The following is an 18,620-nucleotide window of genomic DNA, read 5'->3' as shown; positions in this document are numbered from 1 at the left end:
GCAATACTATAAAATTAATTGAAAACTAACATTTTCATAATCTAATTTTAAACAAAAGAAAACAGGATAAATTTTAAAAATTGCAAAAGACAATCGCGATATCGTAATTCGCAACTCTAAAGCAAACGCGATTATCATTTTATCGCAACTCTAATTCAAACCGTAATCATTTTCTCGCCACACTAATGAAAAGCCGCGATATTATTTCGCAACTCTAATACAACCCGTAATTAATTTATCGCAACACTAATAAGAAAAATCGCGAGTGGGTGTTGACATATCGCAGTGCAACCATTTAGGAGGTTGCCGATGAACGATCACACTTGCACAGCTCTTGTAGCTGTATCGTGTGATCCAGGAACAGTGTCCGACCAATGCAGTCGGGGGTTTTGGGCATTTTGTAAACGCAACACTACTTAACAAAACGCGATCATTCTTTATCGCAACGCTAATTCTTGTAGTGAATTTAATGAAAATTACAATGCACAATATGAAAAAGCTACTTTAAATATTCTGATATTACAACTTGCAATACTATAAAATTAATTGAAAACTAACATTTTCATAATCTAATTTTAAACAAAAGAAAACAGGATAAATTTTAAAAATTGCAAAAGACAATCGCGATATCGTAATTCGCAACTCTAAAGCAAACGCGATTATCATTTTATCGCAACTCTAATTCAAACCGTAATCATTTTCTCGCCACACTAATGAAAAGCCGCGATATTATTTCGCAACTCTAATACAACCCGTAATTAATTTATCGCGACACTAATAAGAAAAATCGCGATTTGCCCAATGGGACGATGGACCGATATATACATCGGCCAAAAAAGCAAAGACTACTACTACTACTACTACTACTACGACTACAAATACTGAAAGCGAGCATAGTGACAAAGTAGTAACAATAATGACTTCCCATGCTCTGGATGACCCAGAGGATGGGGAGCCATTAGTAGTTGCCCTCTTGAGTGGCAGTTTGCCGGGCCTCTTCGGCTTATAGCCTCTTCTTTCTTCGGGCGCAATGCCCGCTGAAACTTAAATCTAAGCTCGAGACTTCTAAATCGCAAACAAAAAAGAAACTTATAAAGGTAAAATAAAAATATAAACCGCTGAAGCTGATTGAAGTGCATATGGACTGACCAACAATCACGGCAGTGATCGTTGCTCACTCGCATGTGCGTGCTCGAGCAATAAACGTTCGTTTCGACCCATTCGCGACCGCGACCGCGAAATTCGAAAAATCGATAGGCAAAACCAGAGACGAGAGCATGCTCTACCCGTGCCAGTTTCACCGTCGATTTTTCAAATCAGATTTCCAGAAACAGGTTGGTCACACGAAAACGCGCCTACCCGACCAGAGACTGTGCCAACCTGCCCGGCCCTACCTACTTATAATTAACAGACACACCAGAAAGTATACTACCTATCCTACCTAGCGCTATATTTAAAAATGGCAAAACGGGCACACCAACACACTCGCTCCACGGTTCTCACGCAAACGCTCGGGCGCAAAGGTCCTACACTAGAGAGGACGTCCCGGGACGCCTCCGACACCCGAGCTTAACACACAGCATGCATACTCTAAGGTACGTACCATTTTCCTGAAATCGACTGACGAATGCTAGCGACCATTGCGTAAAATGCGATAAAAGTTAATCTCAATTTTAATTGCAAATATTCATAATTCAGAGAGTGTATTTATTTTTCAAAGAAATTGTAGATGGTACGATATGTGGTACCATGTATTATAATTTAACAATAAAATTAATGACCCTAGTATCTCTGATTCCCTGTATTCGATAACGAATCTTTGTTTTTACAGTTTGTGATTGAAATGATATTTTTTTGAATTTATTTTTTATTATTTATATTTGTAGTAAATGGAATAAATACTGAACGACGCAATTCCACAGCCTAACCACACACACTATGTGGAAAGTACGTCGTGCACGATACGCTAACTCATCGTCAGTCGCTTACAAATTATTATAAAATCAATGGTCATCGTACTCATTGCCTTTCTCTCACCCAAGTAGCACCTGAGCACGTGAGTGAGATCCTGGCATTGAATACGGAAGGGGTTAAACCTGAAAATCCTAACTAAAAAACGTATTAGTGCATCTAATTTGTATCTAACGGACTAATCTTTCTTTATTTTGCATTTTCAAACTTTATCTCTATTACTATCACTGTATAGTCTAGGTTATTAATTTTATAATTTACCGAAATACTAATATTGAATTTATTTATAAAAAAACAGCATAAATAAGATCAATGCAATATAATGATTCATTCAAATAATTGATTCTACGAACTATTGAAATTTCACTACAAAAGAGACAAATTGACAATGAATAAGAAATTTATTTAATAACTGACTCAAAGTTAGATATTATTACAAACAACCTCAGGCAATTCCTTCGTCAAAGCACATTTTCGAAAGTACAAAAACAATGTTCAAAACTTGCTGCTTTGATTCCAAAATTTGCCTGTCGCGAAATTTCTTCTTGCCCATGAAATTCCATGCATATTTGTACGGCAGGACTGAACTTTACTACTCCTATATGTATATTTTAAATTAATACTCAAATTAAAAAATGAATGGCAAACAATTAAATCCATCGTAATAGTGCCAGGTAAAATAAAAAATGACTTATTATCGTTATTATTAAATATGTAATCCGACTTCATCACTACGAAATATTTAATTAAATCATTGCAACTCTCTCTAGATATACATTTTTAATACACTCCAACTTTAAAAGTGATCACAGTGAACATACATGTATATCTTCAATCACAAATATTTAAACTAATTATTAATATAATATCGTTTTTATCAGTTAGTAGTATTATTAATATTGTTAATATAAAATTGTTCAGTATATCATATAATTAACAGAAACAAAAACGCGATATGCAAGAAGACCTATCCTAAACTAATAAATTTAAAAAAAGAATGTTACTACTCACGGGTATAAAAAATACCCGCGGTCACTATGCTCGCAAAAAATTCTACGTAATACAACCAGTCACCCGTGTCGATTCGGACCTTTCGTCCTACGACATGATTGAGTGACCGGAGGGACAAAAATGCATGCGACTCACGATAAGATGCGAGGAACGTAGTCATCGATGCTATGGTAGCCCAGGGAAAGTCGTCGTGAAGACCGTTATCAAGGAGGAGTCATGCAATCCCATCATGGAAAAAACTGTAACAATGCATGGAATATTATAATTTGCTCATATTATATCATATTTTATATTATTACTCATATTATATTATATTTGCTTATATTATATTATAATATAATATGACGTTAATTAATTGGAAAATTTAAAGCAGTGGAGGATTAATGTCTATTAATCTCTATTAAAATTTTAATGACAATATTCAAATTAGGAGTAGCAAATTGAAATATATAGCGATAGAATTAAATAATTTACATATTACTTACATTCTGGACTTTTGAAACACCACTAGGTCCTTTTCAGGAAGCAGGAGGAAGAGGAAGGAGTGATAAACCTTTAACAAAACATATGTCTTCTTATAGATATATAAATAATACATGCGTGAATAATTTATTTTGAAACTTAAGTAATGATTCAACAAAAAATGTTAAATAACGTAATATGGTATTCTATGAAAACCTTAAGCTTTAATAACAATAGGAAAGTTAAATAATTAGTGAACTTTAATTACTGTAACAACTGAAATTCTGATATTGAAGTATAAAATCAGACTTGTTTTTTTATTGTGAGTAATTATAGCAAAATACAAGGAATAAAATTAATTGGTGTACAATATGCAAAGATTCTTACATGCTTAGTTTTGAAGCATCACTGCGTCCTTCCCAAAGCACAGGAAATAGTAGAAATTATGAAAAACTGAAACAAAACATATGAAATATTATAATTTGTTCTTAAAAATATATCGTTCATTGTTAAAAAAAAGTCTAAGGTAATGAAAAATAAAACTCTATTCAAACTTGAAATATTAATAACAATAAAAATTGAAATTGTGTTAAAATCTAATTACTATACAAATAGATTGTTTTTTAATAACAATTAAATGATTTGTATAATTTGCTATATATTAATATAAAAACATTAATTCATTAACAGTATATCCGATTATTAACGATAATCTATATACCCGAAACATTTTTATATGTGAACAGTTTCAAATGTGATTTCTTTAACCTCTTTTTGTTTCATCTTGATATTTTCAACAAATTATGCAACTATTTATAAAATAATGTTATTATATGCCAATCGGAAGCTGTATAGCAATTATTTAGCAAATATCGATTACTATCGATCCAATAAAAAGAGAAAATAGTCGTGTACGTACCTCTGCTTTGTTATAATACGTCAATCATTGCTAAATCGGCATAAAAAATCAACGATTCGATTTATTAATAATCATCTATGACGTTCATCTTGTTTCAGTTCGAATTATCGATTGTCGATCGTTTGTGGCGTCTGTGATGTGTATTCTTTCAGTGTTTTCAGTCGCGTGTCCAGCCAATAATCTACACAAAAGAAAACCAACAATTTCAAATAAATGTACGACAAAACCAACAATTTGCAATAACAGAACAAATTGTAGTAAAAGCCGGTAATGTGAATTATCGATAATTTTAACCTAACCCTATCAGAAATACAGTTAAGGATAAATGTACAAAAAATCAATAATAAAGCAATTATTGTGAAATAAAGTAAAAATAGAAACCAAATTCTACCTCAAAGGTCAGTAATAAAAACGATCAGTAACTGCAAATTGTCAAATACGCCGTTAATGACAAAAGTAAAAGAAAAATTTCGCGATACAATACAATTTTACTAAAATTATAATCAATAAACGATTAAATACGAACTTACTATTTGAATTAACCAGATAGAAGTGCAGAATCGTTGATAAAGTCGAAATAAAGGTACTAAAAACACGATAACGCTCGACGAGACGAATTTACGCAGCACGACTTTCATGTCACCGCTCGGCCCGGTTGATACTACGACTCTCCAGCCAATAGGAGCGCTCGATATGACGTCACAATATATTGCGCCAATAGGAACGCTCAATGTCACTTGGCAATATTCTGCGCCAATAGGCACGTTCTATTTGATTTCGGAATATATTCCGCCAATAGAAACGCTCGATTTTCGTAGGCACGAGCGCGCGCAAATTTATCGTGTTCAAATAGTGAAATTGATGAAATTGAGAAATAGAGAACATATTTAAAACAATGTTCAGTAACAATTACGGATAAGATTATGTTCTTAATGAAAAGTTTTTATATTACATGAGTATAGCTGCTACTATTAAACAAAATATTGTTTAGTAAGAATATCATTACGGTATATTACTTAATTATTCATACAATTATTAATAACTATTTTTCAATGATTCAAACATTGTAATAAATAGAAAAATGTGACAAAAATGTTAGCAATTTACAATGGTCTTTGAGAATTAATAGCGAAACTATCATGAAAAGAGAAATTTCTTTAATTGAAAATAATTTATTATCATTATTTATTTTGCTATTAATTGATGTATAAATTCTAAAATTTTTATTACTGTAACATGATCTTATATTTGAAAGTAAAACAAACTTGTGCGTGTAAGAATATATTAGATTTATATATTTAATAATTAATTATTGAATAATGGTATATGCTTATAATTAAGTTATGAAAATTGGTAAAATATTATTATGAATCATCAAAGTAGAAAGTGTACACGATACACCAATACATCGTCGAGACTCGATCAAGTGCAATAATTGACTCTAAATATATTACTAAGAAAGAAATAATCTCAGGTGATCTCTTTATCAAAGCATATACTCGAAAGTGCAGAAGCAGTGTTCAAAATTATTGCTTTGATTCAAAAATCTGCCTGTCGCGAAGTGTCTTCTTGCACGTAAAATTTCACACATTCTTGTACGGAAAAAAGTGAATTTTGACTCATATTTTAAATTCTAACCGAAATGAAATAAACGAACGTGACTTAATATTAGAACATGCTCTCGTCCCTGGTTTTTCCTTTCGATTTATCGAATTTCGCGGTCGCGGTCGTGAGTAAGCTCGAAACGAATGTTTATTGCTAGAGCACGCACATGTTCGCACAACGATGTTAAAAATCTGAGCATAATGGAAATGTACGTACAACAGATACTCACGGGAAAAACCAATAAGACTAATAATAAAATCAATGAATTAGAAAAAAAAGAGCTATAGACAAATATCTTATAATATACCGTGGCATAATCTGCAATTTATTATAAAATAATCGATCCGAGCAGAATCTATTATAAGAGAAGGTGGCTGAATATGATAGACATTGTCGAATACTAATCGAATATAATCATTTAGTTAATTTTCATAGAATTTGATACTTCTTCAAAGAATCAATAAGTCTCTCGCTAATAGCCTAATAGATCCCTTGATATATCAAACGAAGAAATACCTAACCGCGATTACAGCCAATTAGTTCATATTATTCGATACATAATTAATATCTGTATCACGTACAGCGATGCAGGTGGTATTGAAATAAATAGCCATTTTATGTTACAACTATAACGAATAAATTTACTCGTTTAACTTGAGAGCAATGAAAAGATACCTGACTTTTAAATAAGCATTAAATATGAATTTTAAATATCGCAGACGGTGATGTAGGTGTTATTCAAGAAAAAAGAACATTTTATTTTGTAATTAGCACAAGTAAATGAACGAATATCGATAATATAATATAACGATTAATATGAATTTTACCTGTCTGATTATTTAAACACCTTAACTTATTTCACAGTAACGTCATCGACTGCTGTTAGGCTTTCTTCCCCTTTTTATTGAAACTAATTGATAGTCGAAAACTAGTATCAAGGAGGTGTGAATTTAGTCTTAGTTTGTAGAAACTATTAAAATGATAAAAATGAATGTCGTATTAAAATGTTAAAGATGCCAATTTACGATAAAAATTAAGAAATCGTTCAATTTGATTTTGTTATAATGGAAAAACCGTTCTTTGCTATGTCAAAAAATCGTTACCGTTTGAATGACATCGCGACACCTTGTCAAGGTATATAAGGAACACAGAAGTCGCGCGCGGGCTCTTTTGTGCCTGAAATTCCGGAGAGTGAACATCGAAGAAGAATTTAAATATAAAGTAAATAAAAAAAAAATATCAAACAACAACATTGCAACTAGCAATTTATAACGTCTAAACCATTAATTTACAACACTTAAGCTATAAATTTATAACATTTAAGCAATTAATTTATAATATTTAAGCAATAAATTTACAACATTTAAACTGTTATTTTATACATTTAAGCTATTAATTTCTAACATTTAAGCTATTAATTTACAACATCCAAGCTACTAATTTACAATATTTAAACTGTTATTTTATTACATTTAAGACATTAATTTCTAACATTTAAGCTATTAATTTATAACATTCAAGCCATTAATTTGTAACATTTAAGCTATTAATTTATAACGTCTAACCCATTAATTTGCAACATTTAAACTATTACTTTATACATTTAAACCATTAATTTCTAACATTCGAACTATTAAATTATAACATTTAAGCTCTTAATTTACAATATTTAAATTATTAATTTGTAGCACTTAAGCCATTAATTTATAATGTCTAAACCATTAATTTATAACATTTAAGCTATTAATTTATAACATTTAAGCTATTAATTTATAACGTCTGACCCATTAATTTGCAACATTTAAACTATTACTTTATACATTTAAACCATTAATTTCTAACATTCGAACTATTAAATTATAACATTTAAGCTCTTAATTTACAATATTTAAATTATTAATTTGTAGCACTTAAGCCATTAATTTATAATGTCTAAACCATTAATTTATAACATTTAAGCTATTAATTTATAACATTTAAGCTATTAATTTATAACGTCTGACCCATTAATTTGCAACATTTAAACTATTACTTTATACATTTAAACCATTAATTTCTAACATTCGAACTATTAAATTATAACATTTAAGCTCTTAATTTACAATATTTAAATTATTAATTTGTAGCACTTAAGCCATTAATTTATAATGTCTAAACCATTAATTTATAACATTTAAGCTATTAATTTATAACATTTAAGCTATTAATTTATAACGTCTGACCCATTAATTTGCAACATTTAAACTATTACTTTATACATTTAAACCATTAATTTCTAACATTCGAACTATTAAATTATAACATTTAAGCTCTTAATTTACAATATTTAAATTATTAAGTTATAGCACTTAAGCCATTAATTTATAACGTCTAAACGATTAATTTATAACATTTAAGCTATTAATTTATAACATTTAAGCTATTAATTTATAACATTCAAACTATTATTTTATAACATATAAGGTATTAATTTACAACAATTGAACCATTAAGTAACAACATTTGAAACATTTAGTTTAACATCTAACTATTAATTTATAACATTTAACCTATTAATTAATAACAATTAAACCATTGATTTATTACAATCAAACCATGAATTTATTACAATCAAACCATTAATTAACGACATTTTAACCATTACTTAATAGCAATTGAAGCATTAATTTATAATATTTAAGACACTAATTTATAACATTTTAACAACGATATCATGCTAAAAACTACTTTAATATAGTCTAGTCTAGATCATCCATAACTGTTTTGATGATCTAGACTGGACTAATACCTCCCTACGGGGATACCATGGGACGTCGTGGGCCACCGTAGGGTGCGTGCACTTTGACATTAATTATTCATAATGTTAATGCAGATGTTAAGTGCGTTGCGATTCCATTCTGTACAATGATGCTTATCCATCTTGGAACGAAAAATAAAAATTTCTTTTCTCTTCAACCCCTCGCTTGCTACATAAAAAAGATTGTTCTCTTGATTTATCGGTTCACGATCGCTCAGTTCTTTCACACTGTCGCAGGCTCATAATCAAGTAGAGTTAGAACTCGACATTCTTGCCATTAGCTTGAATGTCAAGATCGATGTGTAATGTTAAATAACCCATGAGCGGGTCTCTTGCGTAGTCACCTCCTCGTGGTGAGACCTGGTAATTGGCATCCTTTTCCAAAAATTAATCAGTTGATTAATCTTTGGAAAACGATGCCAAGCTAAGAACTACGCAACAGTCCAGTTTGGATCGCCAAAAGCCTCTAAGAGAATTTTGGATGATCTAGACTGGACTGCACCGTGGGACATCGTTGGACACCGTGGGACGTCGTCGGTCCAGTGTGGGTCACCAAATGCCGCGAAAAGAATTTTGGATGATCTACACTGGACTGCACCGGGGGACATCGTTGGACACCGTGGGACGTCGTCGGTCCAGTGTGGGTCACCAAATGCCGCGAAAAGAATTTTGGATGATCTACACTGGACTGCAACGTGGGACATCGTCGGTCCAGTGTGGGTCACCAAATGCCGCGAAAAGAATTTTGGATGATCTATACTGGACTGCACCGTGGGACATCGTTGGACACCGTGGGACGTCGTCGGTCCAGTGTGGATCACCAAATGCCGCGAAAAGAATTTTGGATGATCTACACTGGACTGCAACGTGGGACATCGTCGGTCCAGCGTGGGTCACCAAATGCCGCGAAAAGAATTTTGGATGATCTACACTGGACTGCAACGTTGGACATCGTGGGACGCCGTGGGACGCCGTGGGACATCGTCGGTCTATTGTGGATCACCAAATGCCGCGAAAAGAATTTTGGATGATCTACACTGGACTGCAACGTGGGACATCGTCGGTCCAGTGTGGGTCACCAAATGCCGCGAAAAGAATTTTGGATGACCTACACAGGACTGCAACGTGGGACATCGTCGGTCCAGTGTGGGTCACCAAATGCCGCGAAAAGAATTTTGGATGATCTACACCGGACTGCAACGTGGGACATCGTCGGTCCAGTGTGGGTCACCAAATGTCGCGAAAAGAATTTTGGATGATCTACACTGGACTGCAACGTGGGACATCGTCGGTCCAGTGTGGATCACCAAATGCCGCGAAAAGAATTTTGGATTATCTACACTGGACTGCAACGTTGGACGCCGTAGGACAACGTTGGACACCGTGGGACACCGTTGGACACCGTGGGACACTGTTGGACACCATTGGACACCGTGGAACATCGTTGGACACCGTTGAACACCGTTGGACACCGTTGGACACCGTTGGACACCGTTAGACACCGTGGGACACCGTGGGACACCGTGGGACACCGTGGGACACCGTGGAACATCGTTGAACACCGTTGGACACCGTTGGACACCGTGGGATATGTCTTGGCTATGTCGAATCCATTCTGAGCCCATTCTGTACAATGATACTTATCTGACTTGGAACGAGATATAAAAATCTATTCTTTCTTTCCACTGAATCTTGCGGTTATTTTGTGCACAGGAGTGCGGCGCGTGAGTCCATTGATTTTCTTCTGAAAGATCCCGATGTATGAAATCATTCTCTTATTTCAAACCAATTTTTAACGAATTATCTTATTGTTTCAAATTGAGTTATAACGTCATAAACTTGCAAATTAGTAACAGGTAGATTCAAATACCTCGAAACAAGGTTTCGCGCGCGTTTGCACAGTATTCTTTAAATATATTTAGTGGCGAGCTTTTGAATTCTTGCAAATTTTTTCCATTATTTAAAACACGCGACTGTAGTGTATTATTGGAATGTATATTTCGTATTCTAATAACGAAAATTCACAGTATATATTCTAATTGCGAACAATATAATTCTTGCAAACGATTGCATTGCATTCACGTTATTCATGAGCATTTGTTTGCTATCGAAAAATATCTCACAATTTTGAACTAAATAATATTTTTCAAACTTGTTCCAATTTCTTAATAATAATTTTTAAGCGTAAAAAAATAGCAGTATTTTCTAAATAAACGTTCGATAAGAAAAAGAAGAAAATTGTCGAAACGAAGTTTCGCCTCTTCCTCACCCCCGCCCTCCACCCGCCCTTAAACAACCACCATTTCCACCACTGGACTTTACACGGTTCCTGCCTGATGTTAGTCTCCCTGATGATATTCGCTGGGATACCGCAGCATCCAAGGTAACGTCCTCTGTTTCTCCGCATCGAACGGTGAGTCGCATGCATTTTTGTTCCTCCGGTCACTCAATCATGTCGTAGGATGAAAGGTCCGAATCGGCACGGGTGACCGGTTGTATTACGTAGAATTTTGTTGCGAGCATAGTGACCGCGGGTATTTCTTATACCCGTGAGTAGTAACATTCTTTTTTTAAATTTATTAGTTTAGGATAGGTCTTCTTGCACAGCGCGTATTCTCAATACATACAATTGAGAATATATTCGTGTTATTTATAAATATGCATGTTAATATTCCGTATAAATATTTGCAAATGGCAAATATGTACACGAATATACCTGTTTAACATAAACATACTTGATTTTAAGCAATGAATTAATCGTGACAATATCAAGTCACGTTCGTTTATTTCATTTCGGTTAGAATTTAAAATATGAGTCAAAATTCATTTTTTCCCGTACAAGAATGTGTAAAATTTTACGTGCAAGAAGACACTTCGCGACAGGCAGATTTTTGAATCAAAGCAATAATTTTAAACACTGCTTCTGCACTTTCGAGTATGTGCTTTGATAAAGAGATCGCCTGAGAATATTTCTTTCTTAGTAATATATTTAGAGTCAATTATTCCATTTGATCGAGTCTCAGTCTTTTTCAATTAACGCTACCTTTTTTGCAATATTAAAGTTTTGTTCGGATTTATTAAATTAATAAAGTAGAGTTACCTAGTTACTATTAAATTAATAAAGTAGATTTAATCAGATACGAAGTAGTAAAATATAAAATCAAAGAACGTTAGTCCGTTAAATAAAAATTACACAAACTAATCATTTCTTTTAGATCAGGATTTTCAGGTTTAACCCTTTCCGTGCCCATTGTCAGGATCTCATTCACGTGCCCAGGTGCTACTTGAATGGGAGAAAGACACTGGGCACGATGATCTAGAATTAAGTAATGTAATAATTTGTCAGCGACTGACGATGTGTTAGTGTATCGTGCACGACGTATTTTCCACGTTATGTGTGTGTGTTATTAGGCCGTGGAACTGCGTCGCTTTTTTTCATTCGTTAAAACATCAAATATTAAAAATGTCGAGACATATATCGATTCAATTTACGTCTCGATACAATCACAATTTATGATAATATCGCCCACGCGATTAAGTGTAACCACGCTTTAAATATTGCCGTAAATTACAATTATAATTCCAAGTTTACTTACATTTATTTTAACGATATCATTTCTACAGATGTGTTTTATCACGTTTTACGCAATGGTCACTAGCCTTCGTCAGTCGATTTCAGGAAAACGGTACGTACCTTAGAGTGTGCATGGTGTGTGTTAAACTCGGGTGTCGGAGGCGTCCCGGGACGTCCTCTCTAGTGTAGGACCTTTGCGCCCGAGCGTTTGCGTGAGAACCGTGGAGCGAGTGTGTTGGTGTGCCTGTTTTGCTATTTTTTAAATATAGCGCTAGGTAGGATAGGTAGTATACTTTCTGGTGTGTCTGTTAATTATAAGTAGGTAGGGCCGGGCAGGTTGGCACAGTCTCTGGTCGGGTAGGCGCGTTTTCGTGTGACCAACCTGTTTCTGGAAATCTAATTTGAAAAATCGACGACGAAACTGGCACGAGTAGAGCATGCACTCGTCTCTGGTTTTGCCTTCTGATTTTTCGAATTTCGCGGTCGTGGTCGCGAATGGGTCGAAACGAACGTTTATTGCTCGAGCACGCACATGCGAGTGGGCAACGATCACTGCTGTGATCGTTGGTCAGTCCATGTGCACTTCAATCAGCTTCCGCGGTTTATATTTTTATTTTACCTTGGTAAGTTTTTTTTTTGTTTGCGATTTAGAAGTCTCGAGCTTAGATGTAAGTTTCAGCGGGCATTGCGCCCGAAGAAAGAAGAGGCTATAAGCCGAAGAGGCCCGGCAAACTGCCACTCAAGAGGGCAACTACTAATGGCTCCCCATCCTCTGGGTCATCCAGAGTATGGGAAGTCATTATTGTTACTACTTTGTCACTATGCTCGCTTTCAGTATTTGTAGTCGTAGTAGTAGTAGTAGTAGTAGTCTTTGCTTTTTTGGCCGATGTATATATCGGTCCATCGTCCCATTGGGCAAATCGCGATTTTTCTTATTAGTGTCGCGATAAATTAATTACGGGTTGTATTAGAGTTGCGAAATAACATCGCGGCTTTTAATTAGTGTGGCGAGAAAATGATTACGGTTTGAATTAAAGTTGCGATAAAATGATAATCGCGTTTGCTTTAGAGTTGCGAATTACGATATCGCGATTGTCTTTTGCCATTTTTATTATGAATTTTTATAATTTCTTATAGAACTATACGTATCAGAATTTATCTTGTTTTCTATTGTTTGAAATTACATTATAAAAATGTTAGTTTTCAATTAATTTGTTAGTATTGCAAGTAGCGATACCAGAATATTTGAAGTAGCTTTTTCATATAGTAAATAGTAATTTTCATTCAATTCACTGTAAAAATTAGCGTTGCGATAATGAATGATCGCGTTTTGTTAAGTAGAGTTGCGTTTACAAAATGCCCAAACCCTCCGACTGCATTTGTCGGACACTGTTCCTGGATCACACGTACAGCTACAAGAGCTGTACAAGTGTGATCATTCATCGGCAACCTCCTACATGGTTGCACTACGATATGTCAGCCCTCCACTCGCGATTTTTTTTATTAGTGTTGCGACAAATTAATTACGGGTTGTATTAGAGTTGCGAAATAACATCGCGGCTTTTCATTAGTGTGGCGAGAAAATGATTACGGTTTGAATTAGAGTTGCGATAAAATGATAATCGCGTTTGCTTTAGAGTTGCGAATTACGATATCGCGATTGTCTTTTGCAATTTTTATTATGAATTTTTATAATTTCTTATAAAACTATACGTATCAAAATTGATCTTGTTTTCTATTGTTTGAAATTACATTATAAAAATGTTAGTTTTCAATTAATTTGTTAGTATTGCAAGTAGCGATACCAGAATATTTGAAGTAGCTTTTTCATATAGTAAATAGTAATTTTCATTCAATTCACTGTAAAAATTAGCGTTGCGATAATGAATGATCGCGTTTTGTTAAGTAGAGTTGCGTTTACAAAATGCCCAAACCCTCCGACTGCATTTGTCGGACACTGTTCCTGGATCACACGTACAGCTACAAGAACTGTACAAGTGTGATCGTTCGTCGGCAACCTCCTAAATGGTTGCACTGCGATATATCGGCCCTCCACTCGCGATTTTTCTTATTAGTGTCGCGACAGATTAATTACGGGTTGAGTTAGAGTTGCGAAATAACATCGCGGCTTTCTATTAGTGTCGCGAGAGAATGGTTACGGTTTGAATTAGAGTTGCGATAAAATGATAATCGCGTTTGCTTTAAAGTTGCGAATTACGATATCGCGATTGTCTTTTGCCATTTTTAGTACGAATTTTTATAATTTCTTATAGAACTATACGTATCAGAATTTATCTTGTTCTCTATTGTTTAAAATTAGATTATGAATATGTTAATTTTTAATTAATTTTATAGTATTGCAAGTAGCAATACCAGAATATTTAAAGTAGCTTTTTTATATAGTAAATAGTAATTTTTATTAAATTCACTATAAGAGTTAGCGTTGCGATATTGTTCCATCGCGAGTTCTGCTTATTTTTCCTTTTAGCGTTGCGATAATAAATGATCGCGTTTTGTTAAGTAGTGTTGCGTTCACAAACTGCCCTAACCCCCCGACTGCAATTGTCGGACACTGTTCCTGGATCACACGTTCAGCTGCAAGAGCTGTGCAAGTGTGACCGTTCATCAGCAACCTTTTAAATGGTTGCACTTAGATCTCTCGCTATTAGTGTTGCGTATTGCTAAAATACGAGTGCGTAGATTTATACTTATTAGTGTTGCGTATCAAATATCGGGAATTTTCAGGCTTAATTTTTTTTTTTTTTTAATAGTAGATTATTGATATTGCAGATGTAACGAAGCACTCATCGCGGTTTGATTTTGAAAATTTTCTGCTTCATAAATATTTGTAGTAAATTAGTGTTGCGAAACAAGAATATTCAGTTCCACTCTCGGCGTGTTGATCGGGTTTATATAGAGTGGAATACGATTGAATTTTAGTAGCCCTTCTGGCTACTGCTTTGTTTCCTTTTCAGCGCCCCTTATTACCACGTTTATTACTGAAAATACTGCTATAAGACATATTTCTTTGTCAGCGTTAACGTTACCATAACTGCTAAAATACAGAAATTTATTACGAATGTATATTATATATAGATTTACATATTTGAAACTGTGAGCGATTTCATGCGCAACAAAGTATTATAATGAAATATCTTAAAGTTGCTATGAAGGCTTCAAATATTTTTTAAAATTTAATTCATTGCAATTGGAATTTCCGCTGGTGATTGTTCGTTCTTAGAACCATAACTTTTAACATTTCTTCGACCGCGATATTTTCAATCTTTTAACAGTAATGTAGAATTTTATAAATATTCGAATTTCATAGTAAATTTTTAATTCAGATTAAATTCAATTACTTAAAATTCTTGTTTTCAACGTAACCCTAGTTTCGATTAAAAAGATACAAATGATTCTCTATATTTGCTAAAATTTAATCAATAGTAATTTGATCTATAATTAACCATTATTAGTAGTTTATTTTTCATGTATAAAATGTTCTCGTTTTAAAAATACCTGTTTCTTCCATATACCACACCAAGTAAACGAGTTTGCTTCAAATTTATCAATTAGCAGAAAGTAGATTTCAATTACATATGTGAACATTTCATAGCATATTAAATATGTATGCTAGATACCCAAATGATTTTTCTTCCATTGTCTGATTGTTCAGGCTTCTTCCCGTTTCCCCATTTTTAAAAGAAGCATATTGCGGTAACGTTGGAGTATATAACTTCTCGATATTTTCATAAGTTTAGTACAATGACTCGTATGCCTCTTTTGCAAGACTCTAAATTGTATATGCAGTGTCAATAGTTTCATTTCCATTTTTTCGTTCCAAGTTAGACAAATGTATCTTTGATACAGAATGTTGCCAATACGGTACCGAATTATTGTACAATGTTTGTGCTGATAGATGTAATCGTTTTCGCAGATTAATCAGTTGATTAACTTTTGGAAAACCACAACATCCATAAATACAAGCATTGCACAATAATTCAACGCCAAGCTAAGAACCACGCTAATACAGTCCAGTTTGGATTACGAAAAGCCACGAAGAGAATTTTGGATAATCTAAACTGGACTGCAACGTGGGACGCCGTTGGACGCCGATGGACACCGTCGGACACCGTGGGATACCGTCGGTCCAGTTTGGGTCTCCAAAAGCCTCCAACAGAATTTTGGATGATCTAGACTGGACTGCAACGTGGGACACCGTGGGAAACCGTCGGTCCAGTTTGGGTCTCCAAAAGCCTCCAACAGAATTTTGGATGATCTAGACTGGACTGCAACGTGGGACACCGTGGGAAACCGTCGGTCCATTGTGGGTCACCAAATGCCGCGAAAAGAATTTTGGATGATCTAGACTGGACTGCAACGTGGGACACCGTGGGAGACCGTCGGCCCAGTTTGGGTCTCCAAAAGCCTCCAACAGAATTTTGGATGATCTAGACTGGACTGCAACGTGGGACACCGTGGGATACCGTCGGTCCAGTTTGGGTCTCCAAAAGCCTCCAACAGAATTTTGGATGATCTAGACTGGACTGCAACGTGGGACACCGCGGGATATTGTCGGTCCAGTTTGGGTCTCCAAAAGCCTCCAACAGAATTTTGGATGATCTAGAATGGACTGCAACGTGGGACACCGTGGGATACCGTCGGTCCAGTTTGGGTCTCCAAAAGCCTCCAACAGAATTTTGAATGATCTAGACTGGACTGCAACGTGGGACACCGTGGGAAACCGTCGGTCCAGTTTGGGTCTCCAAAAGCCTCCAACAGAATTTTGGATGATCTAGAATGGACTGCAACGTGGGACACCGTGGGATACCGTCGGTCCAGTTTGGGTCTCCAAAAGCCTCCAACAGAATTTTGGATGATCTAGACTGGACTGCAACGTGGGACACCGTGGGATACCGTCGGTCCGGTTTGGGTCTCCAAAAGCCTCCAACAGAATTTTGGATGATCTAGACTGGACTGCAACGTGGGACACCGTGGGATACCGTCGGTCCAGTTTGGGTCTCCAAAAGCCACCAACAGAATTTTGGATGATCTAGACTGGACTGCAACGTGGGACACCGCGGGATACCAAATCGGTCCAGTTGGGTCTCAAAGCTAACAGAATTTTGGATGATCTGAACTGTGGACTGTGATTAGGACACCGCGGGATACCGTCGGTCCAGTTTGGTCTCCAAAACCTCCAACTGAATTTTGGATGATCTAGACTGGACTGCAACGTGGGACACCGTGGGATTACCAAAACCGGTCCAGTTTAGGTCTCCAAAGCCTCAACAGAATTTTGGATGATCTAGACTGGACTGCAACGTGGGACACCGTGGGATACCGTCGGTCCAGTTTGGGTCTCCAAAAGCCTCCAACAGAATTTTGGATGATCTAGACTGGACTGCAACGTTTGACACCGTGGGATACCGTCGGTCCAGTTTGGGTCTCCAAAAGCCTCCAACAGAATTTTGGATGATCTAGACTGGACTGCAACGTTGGACGTCGTCGATCCAGTGTGGGTCACCAAATGCCGCGAAAAGAATTTTGGATGATCTACACTGGACTGCAACGTTGGACGCCGTGGGACACTGTGGGACACCGTGGGACACCGTAGGACACCGTGGGACACCGTGGGATGCCGTAAGACACCGTTGGACACCGTTGAACACCGTTGGACACCGTTGGACACCGTTGGACACCGTTGGACACCGTTGGACGTCGTTGGACGTCGTTGGACGTCGTTGGACAACGTTGGACGTCGTTGGACAACGTTGGACACCGTTGGACAACGTTGGACACCGTTGGACACCGTTGGACAACGTTGGACACCGTTGGACACCGTTGGACATCGTGGGACGCCGTGGGACACCGTGGGATGCGTGCGTCTTAGTCTTAATTAATCGTAAGGTAGATACCTATGTCAAGTGCATTGTGAGCTCATTCTGTACAACGACATTTATCCACCTTAGAACGAAAAAAAGAAAGATCTCGTCTCCCTTCACTCGCTTACCACACAGTACTTATTGTACTCGCGATTTATCGGTTCGCGATCACTCAGTTCTTTCGAACCGTAGCGTGACGTACTCGCTCGCGCGTATTCCGCGTACGTGCGGGTCAACGTGCACTGGACAACTCTTTGAATTCGTAAGTCGCCCCAAGGACACCTCTGTCTCGGTGACTGCTCGACGACTGCTCGACGTTCGCATCGGATCGCGGGCGTTGTCGTCGCGCCGGTGATGCTAGCGAATCTGTTGGGGATTCAGTCGTGGATCTGCAGTCCT

At 36.0% G+C, this 18,620-nt stretch overlaps 1 long non-coding RNA gene across 1 annotated transcript; it reads right to left on the bottom strand.

Moving 5' to 3' along the window:
• Positions 1 to 3,004: 3,004 nt before the first annotated feature.
• Positions 3,005 to 4,532, bottom strand: LOC117242959. Its single transcript, XR_004495368.1, has 4 exons — positions 4,364 to 4,532; positions 3,832 to 3,897; positions 3,468 to 3,535; positions 3,005 to 3,221 (listed from the first exon to the last, which is right to left on the bottom strand). It is a non-coding gene; the product is annotated as an uncharacterized LOC117242959 (long non-coding RNA).
• Between the last annotated feature and the right edge of the window lie 14,088 nt (positions 4,533 to 18,620).

This window comes from Bombus vosnesenskii, unplaced genomic scaffold, assembly GCF_011952255.1.
Source record: "Bombus vosnesenskii isolate JDL3184/JDL3185 unplaced genomic scaffold, Bvos_JDL3184-5_v1.1 scf7180000016281, whole genome shotgun sequence".
Lineage (NCBI taxonomy): Eukaryota > Metazoa > Arthropoda > Insecta > Hymenoptera > Apidae > Bombus > Bombus vosnesenskii.
This window is presented reverse-complemented; position numbering and strand designations above follow the sequence as displayed.